Below are 6,884 nucleotides of genomic sequence, written 5' to 3'. Positions count from 1 at the left end.
TTTAACTGAATTGTTGGACATAGAAAGCCTGGAATCTTTAAAATTTCGAAGAGCCTTTAAACTTTGAACGCTAAATTTTAATTATTTTATTTAAAAAATGCTTAATTTGTAAGTGAAAAATTTAAAATTTTGATGTATAATTTACTAATTAACATTTTCAGAAAAAATTTAAGTAATTTTAAGAGATATGCAGGAGTTATAAAAAGCAAAAAAAAAGTAACATGTCGATTTTAGAAGATTTTCTTAAAATCTTCAAGAATCTTTTTTGAAATTTTTTTTTTATATCTTTGAAAAACTTTTTAAATATTCTCTTAAAATAATTTTTCAAAATGAAAAGTTACTTTTAATTTTCCTGGGGATCTCTTAAAATTACTCAAATTTCGCCTAAAAATAATGAATGTTTAATTATTCTTTATACATCCTAACTGTAAAGAATTTTTCTAAAATTTGCAGGATTTTCTGAAAATTGTATAAAAAATTCATTTCATTTTGACAGATATTTCAAAGTTCTAAAAAAATTTCCAAAATAATTTTAAATTAAAACAAATTTAAAACAACTTCTAGATTTCTCAACATTTTGAAATAAATGTTTGAAGCTTTCCAAGAATGTTTAAACTATTTAAAAAGAAAATAATTGAATTTCTAATTTAAGAAGTGTTAAGTTTAAAATTTTTCACTTTTTTAATGTTTGATGTTTCTAGCTTAAAATTCCTTAAAATTATATATTTTTTAACATTTTTATGTTCATTGATTGATATTTTAAATTCAGATCATTGAAAATGATAACGTTGATTTATGTTTTTTTATATTGAAAAATATTAGTACGTTCAATTTTATTCATTTTGACAGATATTTAGAAGTTCTGAAAAATCTCCAAAATAATTTTAAATTTAAAACCAATTTAAACCAACTTCTAGATTTCTCAAGAATTTTAAATAAAATGTTGAAGCATTCCAAGGATGTTTAAATTATTTAAAAAGAAAAGAATTGAATTGTTAATTTAAAAATTTCAGTTAAAATTTTTTCAATTTTTAAATATTTGATGTTTCTAGGTTAAAATTCCTTAAAATTATATAATTTTGAAAATTGTAAACTTTCTATTACCTCAAGTGGAAAATTCTTTAGTTTTAGAGTTCCATTTTTTTATTTCATTGACCGTGAAAAATGTTTGCGAACCGGAAATTTATTTCCTTGATTAAAACGGCCACCCTGATTAAATACTAACAACAAATCTTCGTAAAAAAAGTAATTTTAAATAAAATTTCCATATTATACAGTAAAAAACACATTTTTGTCAAATAGGTTAAAAAAAACAGTTATGTCATTATTTCTTGTAAGTTTTAATCCAAGAAAAAAATTCCTGGGTTTTTCCCGGTTTGCAAACATTTTTCATGGTAAATGAAATTCAAAAAATCGAACTCTAAAGCTAACAATTTTTCCATTTGAATTCATAAAAATTGAAATGAAAGCACTCAAAGTGGAACTCTTGAATTTCAAACTTTTAAAATTGAAGTTTAAAAGTTTTTTAATTAAATAATTTTGTATTTAGATCCGATTCAAATGCTCAATAATTTATACATATAAAATGGAAGCTAATAACACTTTTAAACTGAACAAATTTTAAATTAAATGCAATTAAACTGAAAAATAAATTTTCTAATTTTTATAAATTGTAGAGTTCAAAGATTCAGATTCAGTTCTAAAAATAAAAATCCACGTTAAAATTTGCAATGTTCTAAAGTTTAAATTGAAGAATCAATCAATGAATTACAACATTTTCAAAATGATATCATTTAAAACAATTTTAAGCCAGAAACATTAAAAATTGAATGATTACATTTTTTTTATAAATTGAACACTTCTTAAATTAAAAATTAGATTATTTATATTTTAAATGGTTAAAAGATATTGAAAATGCTTCCAAATCTTATTCGAAATTCCTGAAATATCTGCATGTTGTTTACATTTTTGTTTAATTTTTTATTATTTTTCAAATTATTTCAGAACTTTTAAACATCCTTTAAAATGAATCCGATTTTTTCTAATTTTTTTTTAAAATCTGCCAAATTAAACAAATTTCTTTAAAATCTTCTACATTCATTTTTTTTATAATTTTGTAAGTCTTTCAATTTTTGAATTATTTCATAAAAAAAAGACGAATTTTCAACAAAATAAATTAATTTTCAACTAAACAAGATCTATTTTCCACAGAAACAAAATAGTTCAAGTTTAACTTGAAGAAATAACTTTTTAACAAAATAAAATGATTTTTCAAAAAAAAAAAAATAGTTCAATTTTTAACTGGACAAGTGAATTTTTAACAAAAATTTTAACTGTCTATACAAAAATGTCAAAACAAATTTGTTTAAATTTTCAGTTTAAAAAATTAATTTCCAATGAAAAAAAACTAACTTTTAGCTAAAGAAATTAATTTCAACAAAAAAAGATTAATTTTCAACCAACTAGGTTGATTATCTACCAAAAAAATACAAATCTTCAACAAAAAAAAAGTTCAAATAAAAAAAATGTCGAAACAAAATTTATTTCAATTTTTAGTTTAAAAAATTAATTTTTCAATGTACAAAATTAATTTTTAACCAAAGAAATGAATTTTAAACAAATAAAAAGATTAATTTGCTACGAAAAAAACCAAACAAATTTTAACAATATACATGAATTTTCCACCAAATATTTTAATTTCTAATGGAATTTTCTACCTTATAGTTAAATTTTCAACTAAAAAATGTAAATTTGTAACCAAAAAAAAAAATATATATATAAAATAAAAATTTTAAACAAAATAGTTAAGTTTTCAACCAAAGAAATGAATTTTCAACTAAAATAATGTATCATAAATAAACATTTTTTTTAACCGTATCGTGGAATTTTTAAACCGGAAAATGAATTTTGTACTATCAAAAGAACAAATTTTCAACAACAGAAAAATGAAGTTTAAATTAGAGAAATAAGTTTTTAAAAGATAAATTTTTTACAAAAAAGTTAAATGTTTATAAAAAATTTTTAAACTAATTTATTAAAACTTTTAGTTGAAAAATTAATTTATAATAAATAAAAATTTTAACCAAATAAATTAATTTCAAAAGAAAAAGATTAAATTTCTAGAAAAAAAAAAACAATATACATGAATTTTCCACCAAATATTTTAATTTTTAATGATAATTTCAAGCTAATAGTTGAATTTTCAACCAAATAGGTTGATTATCTACCAAAAAAATACAAATCTTCAACAACAAAAAATAGTTCAAGTTAAACAAATTTAGAAACTAATATATTTAAATTTTTAAAGTGAAAAAAATTAATTTTCAATGTACAAAACTAATTTTTAACCAAATACTTGAATTTTTAACCCGAAAAATAAATTTTCTTATAAAAAAGGACAAATTTTCAACAGAATAGGTGAATTTTCAAAAAAAAAGATAAAATTTCAATAACAAAAAATAGTTCAAGTTAGAGAAATAAGTTTTTAACCAAACAAAATAAATTTTCAATGAAACAGTACAATTTTTTACCAGACAGGTGAACTTCTACAAAAATGTTAAATCTCTATAAAAATATTTCAAAACAAATTTATTTAAATTTTTAGTTAAAAAAATTAGTTGTTAATGAAAAAAAATTGTAATCAAAGAAATGAATTTCAACAGAAAAATATTAATTTTCTACAAAAAAAAAAAACATTTTTTAACAATATACATTAATTTTCAACCAAAAAGGTTGATTATTTCACAAAAAAGACAAATTTTCAACAAAATAAATGAATTTTCAACTAAAAAAAGATATATTTTCAACCACAAAAAATAGTTTAAGTTTATGTTAAAGAAATGAATTTTTAACAAAATAAAATAATGTTGCAACAAAGTAGTTCAGTTTTTAACTGGACAGGTTAATTTTTAACAAAAATTTTAACTTTTTATGCAAACATGTCAAAGCAAATTGATTGATAGTTGTAGCCAAAAAATTAATTTCAGCCGAAAAAGATTAATTTTCAACTAAAAAGGTTGATTGTATACAAAAAAGAACAAGTTTTAGCAAAATTAATGGAATTTCAACTAAAAAAAAAAATGTTCAACAACAAAAAAATAGTTAAGTTTAAGTTAGAGAAATAAGTTTTTAACAAAATAAAATAAATTTTCAACATAATAGTTCAATTTTGAACTGGGCAGTTGAATTTTGAACAAAAATTTTAACTGTCTATACAAAAATATCAAAACAAATTTATTTAAATTTTTAGTTGAAAAAAGTTAATTTTCAATGAAAAGAACTCATCTTTAGCTAAATAAATGAATTTCAACGGAAAAAGTTTAATTTTCAACCAAAAAGGTTGATTATCTACAACCAAAAGACAAATTGTTCACAAAATAATTGAATTTTAAACTAAAAAAGATCAATTTTTGACAACAAAAAAATAGTTTAAGTTAAAAAAAATAGGTTTTTAACCAAATAAAATAATTTTTCAACAAAATAGTTCAATTTTTTACTGGCAGGTGAATTTAGAATAAAAATTGTAACTGTCTATACAAAAATGTCAAAATACATTTATTCACATTTTTAGTTATATTTTAAGTCAAAGAAATTAATTTCAACAGAAAAAGATTAATTTTTAACAAAATAAAATAAATTTTCAACAGAATTGATCAATTTCTAACTGGACAAGTGAATTTTGAACAAAAATTGTAACTGTCTATACAAAAAATAAATAAAAAAATTAATTAATTAATTTTCAAAATAATCAACTAAACAGGTTGATTATTTCACAAAAAAGACAAATTTTCAACAAAATAAATAAATTTTCAGCTAAGAAAGATAAATTTTTCACAAAATAAAATAAATTTTAAACAAAATTGTTCAATTTTTAACTGGACAGGTGAATTTTTAATAAAAATTGTAACTGTCTATACAAAAATGTCAAAACAAATTTATTCACATTTTTAGTTAAATTTTAAGTCAAAGAAATTAATTTTAACAGAAAAAGATTAATTTTCAGCCAAACAGGTTGATTATTTCACAAAAAGAAAGACAAAATAAAATAAATTTTCAACAAAATTGTTCAATTTTTAACTGGTCAAGTGAATTTTGAACAAAAATATTAACTGTCCATACAAAAATGTTAAAACAAATTTATTTAAATTTTTAGTTTGAAAAATTAATTTTCAATGAAAAAAACACTAATTTTTAGCCAAAGAAATGAACTTCAACAGAAAAAAATTAATTTTTAACTAAAGAGGTTCATTATCTACAAGAAAAAGACAAATTTTCAACAAAATAGATGAATTTTCAACTTAAAAAAGGTAAGTTTGTAACAAAAAATATATAAGTTTTATGTTTATTTTGAAAAGTAAGTCCTTACGCGAATAAATAAAAAAATTTGATCGAAATAGTTAAGTTTTCAACCAAAGAAATGAATTTTAAACCAAGAAAGTTAATTTTCTACCGCAAAAGATAAAGTTTCAACAAAATACAGAAATTTTTAAACAAATAGTTGAATTTTCAAACTTCAGAAGATAAAACATTCAACCAAACATGGAACATTTAAATTTTCAGTAAAAAAAAAAATAAATAAAAAAAAATGTCAACAAAATAGTTATAAATTTTGAAAAAAAAGCTTTTTCACTTAAAATGATCAATCATCAATAAAATAAAATGAATTTTGAACAAATTGTTCTACTTTCAACGTAAGCAGTTGAATTTGGAAATAAGAAAGTTAGTCGAACTGAATTTAACTACCTTAAGGGTGTTGGTTAAATCCGACTGAATTATTTTTTGATAGGTACGGCACTGGTTCAATATATATTTTTTCCGAAGGATTTGCGAACGAAAGGAAGAAAACTTGTCGAATATCCGGGGTTTTGCGATATCCTCGGATCAATAAAATGTCGAAAAATCAAAAAGTTTGTTGAGAAAATGATTATTTTCACGACCAATATGATTTTTGCGAAAGATAGAAATCAACGGGTAGCAGACGACAGCATTTGGACGATTAGAATCGTTTATACATTTATTTTTTTACTTTTTGGAATTGTGTCGACAAGTTTTCTTTCTTTCGTTCGCAAATCCTTCCGAAAAATATATATTGAGTCAGTGCCGTACATATAAAAAAAATAATTCGAAGTTGGATTTAACCAAAACCCTTAATGAAAGATAAATAAAATATTTTGAAAATGTATTTTTATGTTTTATAAATGTTAAAAAAATATATCAAAAGTAAGATTGAAAAAAAGGGATTTTTTTATCGAAAATTTAACTATTTGAGATTCATATTTTGTCAATGAAAAAAAAATAATCTGCCCATTTTAAAGAATTGTAAGTAAGTAAAAAAAAGAGACTCCTGTAAATTATATTATATTCATTATTTTAATAATTTTTTTCAATTAAGAAAAGTGATTTAAAAAATTAGTTTTTAACTAAAATAATGAACCCTTAAGGGCATGCGACACAGCTAAATACCTATATTACCGACCACAGTTTTTCAGTTCACTGAATGTTCTTTTGAACTTAAGAACTTTTTTTGTAAATAAAATATCGAGCTGAAACTTTAGGAAATGTATTAGAGTACAATAAAGTACGTTTAGGTACTGCATTTTTATAGGAACTTCACTGAAAATTATTTCATCTTTTTTCTGAACCTCAACATTTTTTGAACGTTTGAACTTTTTTTATACATAAAATATCGGTCTCAAACTTTGAGAAATGCAAGAGCCGAAAGAAAACTACGTTAAAGTACAAAGCTTAATAATAAAAGATGCAAAAAAAAAATTTGAACAATTAATTCCAACGGCATCAGCCGGTAACGTTGTACACGAAAATGCGAACTCTCTAGAGCCTCGTCTAGTGGCCGCCAGGTTTCGTATTTTCGTGTACAACGTTAC

The sequence above is a fragment of the Belonocnema kinseyi genome, chromosome 5, assembly GCF_010883055.1.
Source record: "Belonocnema kinseyi isolate 2016_QV_RU_SX_M_011 chromosome 5, B_treatae_v1, whole genome shotgun sequence".
Taxonomy (NCBI): Eukaryota; Metazoa; Arthropoda; class Insecta; order Hymenoptera; family Cynipidae; genus Belonocnema; species Belonocnema kinseyi.
The sequence above is the reverse complement of the archived record's forward strand: the minus strand, read 5'-3'. Positions refer to the sequence as shown.